This window comes from Hemitrygon akajei, chromosome 18 (genome assembly GCF_048418815.1).
Source record: "Hemitrygon akajei chromosome 18, sHemAka1.3, whole genome shotgun sequence".
NCBI lineage: Eukaryota > Metazoa > Chordata > Chondrichthyes > Myliobatiformes > Dasyatidae > Hemitrygon > Hemitrygon akajei.
This window is the reverse complement of record NC_133141.1, coordinates 9,251,173-9,263,848: the sequence shown is the minus strand read 5'-3', so window position 1 is coordinate 9,263,848 and position 12,676 is coordinate 9,251,173. Positions and strand designations below refer to the sequence as shown.

Here is a 12,676-nt window from a genome sequence, read left to right as displayed (position 1 = left end):
GTAAATAAAGGACCCTCATTCACACCCACAAAAACAGAGTAGCAAGTGAGAGTGATTCTGCACACCCCAAGCTTCATAGGTCGTGTGCTCTGATCTGAGGAGTTTACAAATTAAGGTAGAAATAGCAAGACTAAACTCCTTATTTTTACTCACCCTTCACAGGAATAATAAAATCAACTTCTTACAACACACAAAAAGTGCTGGAGCAACTCAGCAGGTGAAGCAGCTTTATCGAGAGAAATAAACAGCCTTTGGTGACAATAGAATGAATACAACAAATGTTAAACCTCCCATACTTCAAGTTCTTTAGTGCTTCCTGTCAGTACTAAGAACAGGTAGTTGTTTTATTAAAAATATTTATATGGCCAAGAAATGAAAAACATTAAAACTATAACTGCTAAACAACCTGAAATTAAAGTAGAAATTGCAGGAATCATTATATACATCAGCCAACATCTGTGGAAAGAGAAATAGAAACTGTGGAAAAGGGCAGAGTTAACATTTCACTTCAGGGATTCTTCATCAGAAGTAGAAAAGAGAAAACAAATACAGTTTTTTATGTTCCAGAAAAGGGTCATGTGGGATAGATAGGACAACCGTGAACCTGATAGTTATCTCAGACTGCCGTAGTGATAAGCTCTTGATGAAGCCAACTGATTTTTCTTTCCTCTGATACTGCCTGATACTGTTTCAAGCAATTTCTGGTTTTAGGACTGTAACAGACTGTTGGATTCACCTACAAAATCCTGCAGCGACCCTCAAAATATCTTTGAGAATGTCATCTTTATTTTAAAACAAACTGCTACCATTATCAATAAGAATGATTTTTAACTATTTTCAAATCTAACAATTATGTTAGTCTTAATAGAAAATATTTTAGTCACCAGATCAGATAACTTTAAGGGTAGCATCAAGCTGCGAAAAAGGATGAAGACTGATTTTAAATCAAGTGGATTTGAAAGATCTGAGGGATCTTAAAGAAATGACAGAGGCAGTTGTAGGGAAATAATGTATATTAATGCTAACAGAGGAACATTTTCAACGGTAATGTGGAAAGAACAGGAGATTGGAACTAATTGAACAACCTACTAGCCAGAACTGTACAATCTCTTCTCCTTTGATACAAAATGATCGTTCTGTTAAAATGCGATTCAATATAATCAATTGCTCTGATTGAGCTTTGAGTCAAAATAGAATTATACATCATGGAACAGGCCTTTCAGCCTAACTGGTCTATAACAACCAAGATTCCCATCTAAGCCAGTCCTATTTGCTCACAACACTATCTGCATCATCAAATCCTACCCGAGGCATAATTCAATGCAGATATATCAGAAATGCCTGACATGTCAAGAAACACAGCTTAAAATACAAAAGGCAAAATATGCTATTTTCTTCTCCAGGAGGTAACTCTTACCTCAAACTGCTTTTGCCCAAATTACTCAAGGGGACAATTCATAGCCCTACCTTGATCATATCAGTCAACTTAGAAATCTGCTCCTGTTTTCCTCTTAACTCATCCAGGAGCCAAATGCTGTTTCAAAACAGGCAACATAGACTTTCTGCTGATTACAGGAAATTACAATATTTACTTACTATCTACTGTCTGCCTCAGTCTATTTTGCCTATGAAGTAGTATTCAGAAGAAAAGTAACACTCTAACATACAATGTGGTCAATACATGCATCTGCACTACATAAAATGTAAAGCGCCACACATGAAATGTGAATGCTGAAAATGTTTCCCTTATCTCTGCCCAGGGAAGCAGTAGAAACTACCTCATTAAATATATTTAAGGCACAATTAGATAGATTTTGCACAGCAGGGGATTAAGGGTTCGGGGGGGGAAAGACAGGTAGGTAGAGCTGAGTCAGCTGAGCCAGATCAACCATGATCTTATTGAATGGCAGAGCAGGCTTGATGGACCAGGTGGCCAATTCCTTTCCTATTTCTTATGTGCTTATGTTTGTATTGTAATATTTCCCTACTCTATATTTATTAACTGCAGTTTATCATATAAGGCAAAATATTTAAAGCACTACGTTGATATGGCACTCTATTCAAACATCTCCATTACCAGAGAAATGTTTTCTTTCGGATGAAGCATTACACTCTATAACTTCTCACAGCTCATTGTAAAAATCCCCCAAGGCATCTACAGTGTTCTCCATGGGTCTCAGCCAAAATTTGCTCCTCAATCAGCATTACTACAATGATTATCTGGCTATCATATTGCTTCATGTTGGCCCATGGTTAGTGCACATTGGCTGCCGCCTTTCCATCATCATAAGAGTGATTTCAAAGGTATTTCATTGGCAGCAAATGCACCTTGTGACTGTGAAAGATGATTATATAAATGTAAGTTTCTTTATTAAGACCACCTGTTCATTATTATTTGTGAAAAAAAGTTACGCATAACTAGTGTGAGCTCATCAGTGCATTAATAGATGAGTTGTCCTGAATTATGAATACTACGTCTCTTGGCTCAGTATGTGACAGTAAAAAAGGAGACACATCTCTGAACCAACAGGAATGGGATTCATCCCTGTTGATCAAACAACTCTTTTAATTTCAAATATATACTTTATTCATAAATATAATCGCAGTATATTCCTCTACATTAATCGTACCATCAATTCAATACATTCTTTTACAATGCACCAACAGCACTCCCCTTTTCCTGTTTAAATAAAGAGCCCACGAAAGGCTTGAGATGCTGTTGGATAGGGCTCTTCTGCCATGAATGCCTAGACTGTGGGCATTCCCTGCAAAAACTTTGCAATGCCTACACCAAGTTTCATTATGTTCCTCAGAACACATTTCTACACCTTGTAATATGCTGTGATGTAATTGGGTTGACTTTCCACAAAGCCCTAAATCCAAAAGGAGATGTTAAGCCCTATCCGATAAAGGTATCTACAGGTACCCTCAGTATAAGGAGGTTATGCTATGTCCACCTACTCTTCCAGGACTAACTTATTTCTCTGTCTAGTCTCTGTGGTGAGACTTAGCAGCCAATACCCGCTGCCTGAGAAGTGGCTTCCCCCTTCCTACCAAGGAGGAGATATTTCCAGATAACAAGGTAGTTTAAACACTATTTTACTTTTAATGATACACATTTAAATTTAGGCAAATAGTGCTTAACATTTACATACATTTAACACTCACAGGGGATTTCTGATTTATAAAAAATTTCAAAATTATAAAAAATTTACAAATTACAAAGGATTTCCAAACTCAAGTATTAATTGGTTGGGTTGAGTGTTGCATTGACTGGTTTTTGTTTACAAAAAGCTGAAAAAGGAATATTGGTTAGAAGCTTAACTTTGTGGAAAAACAACCCTGGCCCTTTGAAAAAGTCATGCTGCTGTCCTAGAAAACTGAAGTTAGCAATAAGCCACTTGGGCTCTGGCAAGTGAATATCTATCAGAGTGTCAGCTAGCAACATTCACTTGCCAACATCTCCATACACTGGAAGACCACATCTCTGGTACTCCAGAGCGAAAACCAACTTTACTAGGCAATTAAACAGCTTTGGATCAGCTACAAAAGCAGCTTTCACTATAGAAAGGCACTCAAAGGGGTGGGGGGGAGTGGAAAATGACATCATTCCAAATAGTTGTTTCACAGAAGATGAATCTGAGATGCTTCTTAGCAATGCTAAATCTTAATAAGATGCTAAATCTCAGGCTCACCTTGTTTCCCAGTTTCAATATTTGTTGCTGATTCATTTACAGAGTTTTTGTTGTGAGAATATCCTTCTCACAACCAAATGGTTAAATGGGGGAAAAATTACTCTAAGTAAAGAATACATCAATGGAAAATTATCAGGCAAGAATGTTGAATTGACTTGTTCTGTGTTAAATCAAGAGGCAGTAATTTTTAACAACTGAAATACAATTTACAATTAGCATGGGAATATTAGACTTGGCTATGTCAACTTATCCAAGATAACTGTTCACACTAAGCCCAACACCTTCGACCTACATGTCAAGATAATTATGAAACATGGTACAGATGGTCACTCATTAAAGAGAACACGGCCATGGCAGCTAATCAGGAAGCATCTACACATGTACCCAATAAGGATTAATGCAGGACATATGAATGACAATCCCACAGTGGAGATGTTGGCCTACTCAAACTGCGGTGGGAGAAAAATCAATTTAATCAACTGAACTCAAAAATGTATATTCAACTAGACTGACTATCTAAGGCAAGTTCAGGTCAGGATGAGGATCCATGAATGGAATAGTTCAAAACTACTCAATGTTCAAACTGCTTAAGTGATTTGTAATGGTGGTGGCAGTATTGATAACGTTTATAGAGAATATAACACATGATTGAATAAAATTATTTCATTAAGGGCTGTTATTGTAAATCACTAAGTCATATTCTAAAAAAGAATGAAAAGGTTCAGTTCCTACACTATAATATTACAAAATAATGCCTAAATTTTGACCATTATATGGGGCCATGATAACGAGCTGATCACAAAAAGAGAAGGATAGTGGAGTCAACTCCGTCGAAGGTCATAATGAAGTTTTTATCATAGAATGTCAGGAGTTTTATTCTGATAGTTGACTCCAGCTGACAAAACAAAAGATTTATCTAACATACAAATTACATGGCCACATGATACTCCCTGCACAGTTTACAGAGCAAAAAAGGAAACTGCAAATCAACAGCAAGTCCTTTCAACACAATCATCATTTGACACAATTATGTGCACAACGACATCCAAGTTCTCAGCCATAGAATTAACTAGAATAACTGACATTCAACTTTGAAGACAGAAGAAGAAAAAAAATTTAAGTTCTGGAAGCGTGGAGAAATGTAATTATTGCAAGTGAAAATGCTTTGGTGTTTTATTAATCAATCACTGACTGACATTTACACACGTTCAGAATTCTCATTCATCGTGCACTTGCAAGTCAAATAAATCTAGATACATTTGTTTCTTGGAGACTAACAATCTACACAGAAAATAAAAGCTGACACAACATGGTTCTGGATAACTATATGCATTAAAAAAGAAATGCATAATCACACATCCACCAGGTTTTTGTCTTTCAGTTAATTTTTTATCAATTTATATCAAAGATTGTCCTGTATTTTTTCCATATTAATGCTTGAGAGAAAATATAAAATTGATATCTCCCAGAGGAAACTGTTTAGTCAACCATACGCAAACCATTACATCAAGCTGCTCATAAAGCATTCTGGGACTCAGCACAGATCTGGGTTTGCTCAGCATAAATTAGGTTCACAATGTCATAAGTGACTTCATCTTGCAATTTCAAGTAATCAGCCTCACCATAAATAAATCGATATGTACAATTGACATGTATACAACTGTATCACATTACTGCACAAAGAACATTAAAATATGAGGTTTTGATTTTTTTTATTTCTTTACAAGACTCTCCAAAATCAATGGTTGATATTTTTTATGGCAGCTACTTGAAAAAAATCAGATGTACAGTATTTTTAACCTCTTCTTCCTAATAGCACTAACTGACAGCACTGGATAAACCATCTGCTTAATTTTACTTCTGAAATGTGTGCCATAGTGGGGTGTGTCAGGAATGGACAGGAGGAGGAGTATAGGAAACTGATACAGGACTTTGTGATATGGTGCAACTCAAACTACCTGCGTCTCAATATCACCAAGACCAAGGAGATGGTGGTGGACTTTAGGAGATCTAGGCCTCATATGGAGCCAGTGATCATTAATGGAGAATGCGTGGAGCAGGTTAAGACCTACAAGTATCTGGGAGTACAGTTAGACGAGAAGCTAGACTGGACTGCCAACACAGATGCCTTGTGCAGGAAGGCACAGAGTCGACTGTACTTCCTAAGAAGGTTGGCGTCATTCAATGTCTGTAGTGAGATGCTGAAGATGTTCTATAGGTCAGTTGTGGAGAGCGCTCTCTTCTTTGTGGTGGCGTGTTGGGGAGGAAGCATTAAGAAAAGGGACGCCTCACGTCTTAATAAACTGGTAAGGAAGGCGGGCTCTGTCGTGGGCAAAGTACTGGAGAGTTTAACATCGGTAGCTGAGCGAAGGGCGCTGAGTAGGCTACGGTCAATTATGGATAACTCTGAAAATCCTCTACATAGCACCATCCAGAGACAGAGAAGCAGTTTCAGCGACAGGTTACTATCGATGCAATGCTCCTCAGACAGGATGAAGAGGTCAATACTCCCCAATGCCATTAGGCTTTACAATTCTACCGCCAGGACTTAAGAACTTTTTAAAAGCTATTATTAATGCTTTTTGAGATAGTGATTTAGATGCATATCATATTTTTTACTGAGTTAAGTATTGTATGTAATTAGTTTTGCTACAACAAGTGTATGGGACATTGGAAAAAAAGTTGAATTTCCCCATGGGGATGAATAAAGTATCTATCTATCTATCAATCTATCATTGAGTGTTAAAATGACAATCCTTGTTGGGAGTGTACACTTCATTGTTTGAAAATCAAAATGCTGGATATCTGTGACAATAGCAAAATGTACTAAAAATTCAGGAGTTACAGGAGCATCAGTGGAAGGAGAAACAGTCAACGGATCAGCTCTGCATGTAACATATTCTGTTCTGAGGATGCAGAATCAAACACTGACTGCTTCTCATTCTCACGTACTGCCTCGACCGCTAAATTTTTCCAGCATGTTCAATTTTTATTTCAACTTAATTACTTGTCTTTACTGACTCACACTTATACTGTCACAAATAGTTACAGTGACATGTTTCTGGTGTTCAGTGCAACAAGTGAAACACAAAGACAACAGCTTTGAATTCAATCACCATCACGAGAAAATCTGCAGATGCTGGAAATTCAAGCAACACACAAAATGCTGGAGGAACTCAGCAGGCCAGGCAGCATCTATGGGAAAAAAAATACTCAACGTTTTGGGCCAAGACCCTTTTTGGCAGGACTGGAGAAAAAAAGATAAGGAATAGATTTAAAAGGTGGGGGGAGGGGAGGGCGAGACACAAGGTAATAAGTGAATCTGGGAGGGGGAGGAGTGAAGTTATGAGCTGGGAGGTTGATTGGTGAAAGAGATACAGGGCTGGAGGAGGGGGAATCTATGGAAGGGGGAGGCTATGGAAGAAAGAAAAAGGGGGAAGAGCACCAGAGGGAGAAGATGAGCCGACACATCTGTCTCCTTTCTCGATCTCTCTGTCTCTATCTCTGGAGGCAGCATTTCTACTGATGTCCATTATAAACCCACGGACTCTCACAGCTACTCTTTCCACCCTGTTACTTGTAAAAATGCCATCTCCTTCTCTTAATTCCTCCGTCTCCACTGCATCTGCTCTCAGGATGAGGCTTTTCATTCCAGAACAAAGGAGGTGTCCTCCTTCTTAAAAAAAGGGGGGCTCCCCTTCCTCCACCATCAATGCTGCCCTCAACCGCATCTCTTCCATTTCATGCATGTCTGCTCTTACCCCATCCTTCTGCCACACCAGGGATAGGCTTCCTCTTGTCCTCACCTACCACCCCACCAGCCTCTACATCCAGAACTTCTGCCATCTCCAACTGGATCCCACCACTAAGCACATCTCCACCCACCCCACTTTCTGCTTTCTGCAGGGATCGCTCCCCAAGCAACTCCCTTGTCCATTCATCCCTCTCCACTGATCTCCTTCGGGGCACTTATCCTTGCTAGTGGAAAAAGTGCTACATCTGCCCTCACACCTCCTCCCTTACTACCATTCAGGGGTTTAAACAGTCCTTCCAGGTGGGGCAACACTTCAACTGTGAGTCTGTTGCGATCATTAACTGTATCCAGTGCTCCCAGTGTGGCCTCCTGTATATTGATGAGACCTGATGTAGATTGGGAGACTGCTTCGCTGAGCACCTACTCTCCATCTGCCAGAAGAAGCGGGATCTCCTAGTGGCCACCTGTTTTAATTCCACGTCCCATTCCCATTCCAACATGTCAATCCATGGCCTCCTCTACTGTCATGATGAGGCCACACTCAGGTTGGAGGAACAACACCTGATATTCCATCTGGGTAGCCTCCAACCTGATGGCATGAACATTGATTTCTCAAACTTGCGGTAATGACCCCAACCACACCCCCCCCCCACCTTCACCATTCCCCTTCCCCTTTTCCCTCTCTCACCCTAATTCCGTGCCTGCCCACCACCTCCATCTGGTGATCGTTCCCCCCCCCCCCGTTTCTTTCTTCCATGGCGTTCTGTCCTCTCCTATCAGACTCCCCCTTCTCCAGCCCTGTATATCTTTCACCAATCAACTTCCCAGCTCTTTACTTCACCCCTCCCCCTCCCAGTTTCACCTATCACCTTGTGTGTGTGTCGCTCTCTCTCCTCCCCTCACCTTTTAAAGCTACTCATCTTTTTTTCTCCAATTCTGCCAAAGGGTTTCAGCCCAAAACGTCAACTGCGCTATTTTCCACAGATGCTGCCTGGCCTGCTGAGTTCCTCCAGCATTTTGTGCATGTTGCTTTGTTGCTTCCAATTCAATAACATCTTGAATGTTCAATAAATGTCCTAAAGTGCCTTACAGAAAGGATATTCATCAAACTTAAAAGATTGGCATGGAGCCATATAAGATATTAGACAGAAGTTTGAGTGAAGATGTAAGCAATAAGAAGCATCTTAGAACAAAGGAACATAATGTATGTAGGAAGCTTGACAGTGGAAGCCGAAGGCATGGTTTCCAGTGGCAGTGTTTTAACCTGGGAATTAGCAAAGGATTGAGCTTTGTGGTTAAGCCAATGTTTATTGGATTACGGAGACACAGCAGAGTGAGATGATGAGTGGGACAAGTTTAATTTTATTTTAAGTTCCTGTGGTTAACGAGTATGTTACTCTAGGATGAAAAATGGGGCTGTTTCATCAAGCAACATTAGTGCACAACATAAGGGATGAAATAGTAATAAAATATGTTTTCGTGATTGAACAATTAGGAAGATACAAACACATATATTTAAACGTATGTGAATTAGGACAGTGATGATGGGTTAAGATACCGGATCTAGAAATCAAGATTGTTGACCTAAAAACATGAATTTGCATAGAATCATGGCAGCTGAGAAATATAAATTAAAGCAATGAAATAATCTCAATCTAAAAAAAAAAGTATTAGTGGTGGTAGTTATGAAACACTGGCATAACAACAAATCTTATTCACCTAGTCTTTGAAGAAAGGAAACTTACCATCCTTGCCTAGTCTGGTCTACATGTGACCCCCAAGACCCTCAGGAATTGATCAGCACTGATACATAAATGAATGCCCCTATAATGGACTCACAATCCAGATAGTTCAGTTGCAGTGAGGGACTGGCCATACTTTGTGAGCTAGCCCGAATTTCTTAAAGAAATTATGAAAAAGTAGAGCCAAAATAAGAAAAGGAATAGAGAAAGAAGAAAAGGAAAGGGGAAGCAGTGATCAAAAGCAAAAAGTGAGCTGTAAATCAAATAGCAACATGTCTTTATTAATCAATTACTGTCCAACATTTATGGACTTGTAATATAAATATATGTGTTTTCACTAATCTTGTTCTTGTGAGTCAAATAAATCTATTGTAGCTGGATTTTGAGCAGGTAGAATGTAGGTTGGAAATATACCTAGCAAATAAAAATACTGCAACATAATTCATATCTTTACTAAGGTGCGGCGATCAGAACTGGTTGTAATATTCTATTTGTGGTTTAACTAGTGTTTGATAAAGGTTGAAAATAACTAACTTCATTGTTACTTTTTTAAAATTGTAAAATAATTTAAATTATGTATTTGATTGTACTGCTGCCAAAAAACAACAAATTTCACAACATGTGTTAGTGGTAATAAACCTGGTTAAGTTTCTGTTTCTGACTTTACTAAGTGCTAGCTGGTTGTTTAATATTTCTTACATTACTTCAATGACTATCATTGGAAAGCAGTTACTCTTCTGCATTGTACTTTAGGACATCATGAATTTATTTTCAAAGTTTGTATATGTCACCATATACCAACTTGAGATTCATTTTCCCGCAGGTATTTACAGGAAAATAAAGAAATACGATGGAATTTATAAAAAAAAACTATACAACTGACAAACAATTAATGAACAAAGATGTGCAGAGGAAATAAGCAACACTAAAGGAATTATATGAATGTTTTTTTCTTTTTAAAGATATAATGCAACTGTTCAGGCAGATGTAAAACGATACTATTTTACATTCTTGCCTCAATGAGCACTAGCAAAGCAAACACAGATTTACTGCTTGTGGAATCTAACATGTAAAAGGCAACGTCGATTTTTATTATAGACAATAGGTGCAGAAGTAGACCATTCGGCCCTTCGAGCCTGCACCGCCATTTTGAGATCATGGCTGATCAACTACTATCAATACCCAGTTCCTGCCTTGTCCCCATATCCCTTGATTCCCCTATCCATAAGATACCTATCTAGCTCCTTCTTGAAAGCATCCAGAGAATTGGCCTCCACTACCTTCCGAGGCAGTGCATTCCAGACCCCCACAACTCTCTGGGAGAAGAAGTTTTTCCTTAACTCTGTCCTAAATGACCTACCCCTTATTCTCAAAACATGCCCTCTGGTACTGGACTCTCCCAGCATCTGGAACATATTTCCTGCCTCTATCTTGTCCAATCCCTTAATAATCTTATATGTTTCAATCAGATCCCCTCTCAATCTCCTTAATTCCAGCATGTACAAGCCCAGTCTCTCTAACTTCTCTGCGTAAGATAGTCCGGACATCCCAGGAATTAATCTCGTGAATCTACGCTGCACTTCCTCTACAGCCAGGATGTCCTTCCTTAACCCTGGAGACCAAAACTGTACACAATACTCCAGGTGTGGTCTCACCAGGGCTCTGTACAAATGCAAGAGGATTTCCTTGCTCTTGTACTCAATTCCCTTTGTAATAAAGGCCAACATTCCATTAGCCTTCTTCACTGCCTGCTGCACTTGCTTATTCACCTTCAGTGACTGATGAACAAGGACTCCGAGATCTCTTTGTATTACTCCCTTACCCAACTCTATACCGTTCAGATAATAACCTGCCTTCCTGTTCTTACTCCCAAAGTGGATAAAGAAGGGTCTCAGACTGAAACATCGACTATGTGTTCATTTCCATGGATGCTGCTGAGTTCCTCCAGCGCTCTGTGCTGTTTGCTCACATTACAAATCATTGCATACTTAAGTGTTTCACAGACATATAAATTCCTTGAGGAGTTCCTATGACTTTTCTATGGTATTCTATCAAAATTCATTTGTAGAACATTTAGCCTAGACTTTTTGCTCTATAAATGTAGGTTGGTCTTTTTCTTTTTATATCTTAGGGAATATGTTTAAGTTAAACAATATTTAATTCCATTGGAGCTGACATCCAATCTCCATTGTAATTCCAGTTTGCACAATCTTCAGAACATTTTACCACAGATACCTCGCACCAAAGTCTACCACCAAGGTTGTCAGAACAACATGTAAAAGTGAGATGCGATTCTGATGCTGACATGCTTCCAGTACTCCTAAACTAATGTGCAGTAATGTTAGTATTTCTGAAGTATAACGAAAGGTATCACCAGAAATTCCTCAGAATAGGTAAGGAGAAATAAAAGCTTTCCTATTTATCAACATCTAAATATGTAGGGAACCTTTAATATTTTTGTGCTCTTTGAAGCAAAGACTATGCCACTTCTAACTTACACTTCAGTATCAACTTTAACAATCAACAGATAGAATATTAAAGATGTCTAATGCACAAGGGTCAACATGACAACCAATAATCAATAATAAATTACAATCAATTTCCAGATGTTGCAGTTCCTCATTTTATTGCATGGAATATCACTAATCAAACTTCCATCTATTTTGTCATATACTTTATATAGGCTTATGAAATATGGGCTTATATTCAGCTCTGAAAGATTAAAATGTGCAGTATTTTCACTGCTTTCTGTCAAAGGCTTTTAAGTGAAATGAATTTCATTATCAAATTCTAAAATTGCAAGTATAAATGATTCTAAAGTGGAAAAGCATATTTTGAGCAGAACCTTTTGCTCCTTCAAAGGACAGAGATGCAGAGTCTTTGATACTTTTAAGGCAAAGGTAGTTAGATTCCTGATAGGCAAGGGATGCAAAGTTACTGGGCACAAAAGGGAATGTAGAGCTAAGGCAGCCATTATTTTATTGAACAGCAGTGAGCAGCCCACCCCTGCTCCAAATTTCTATGTTTGTAAGCCCATCTAATTTCCCCAGATCCGATTCGCACTCCTTACCTTCCTTCACAGAAACTCAGTTGTGTTCCACTTAAATTCACCTCCTAGTGTACAAGGCAGCTCAAAAGATTATCTGGTACAATTTCTGCTTCTTTACTGTGACGGTATGATCAAATACATCAATCCATACTTTTCCTGCTTTCATTATAGAGGATCTCTCCCCACCACACTCCCCCCTCCCATCCTCACAGCACTTGATGCACTATTCCATCACTCATATCAGACTTTCCTTTCTCCTTCACTTGACTTGTGACCTTTCTTACCACAACCAGGAGACACAGGACTTGAGGTGTCAAAGCCACACCTGTCCTCACCTCTGCTGCCAGAGGGACTGCGCAGCAAAATATTAAGGAAAAGTGGAAGAGGATGAAAGGACAGGGTAAGGAGGAGAAATACTGAGAAAAGGAAGGGATAG

At 38.9% G+C, this 12,676-nt stretch overlaps 1 protein-coding gene across 7 annotated transcripts in view; it reads right to left on the bottom strand.

Moving 5' to 3' along the window:
- The window catches only part of LOC140741057 (protein TANC2-like), a 712,173-nt gene that overhangs the window by 194,360 nt on the left and 505,137 nt on the right, over positions 1-12,676 (bottom strand). The gene's annotated exons all lie outside the window — the stretch shown is intronic.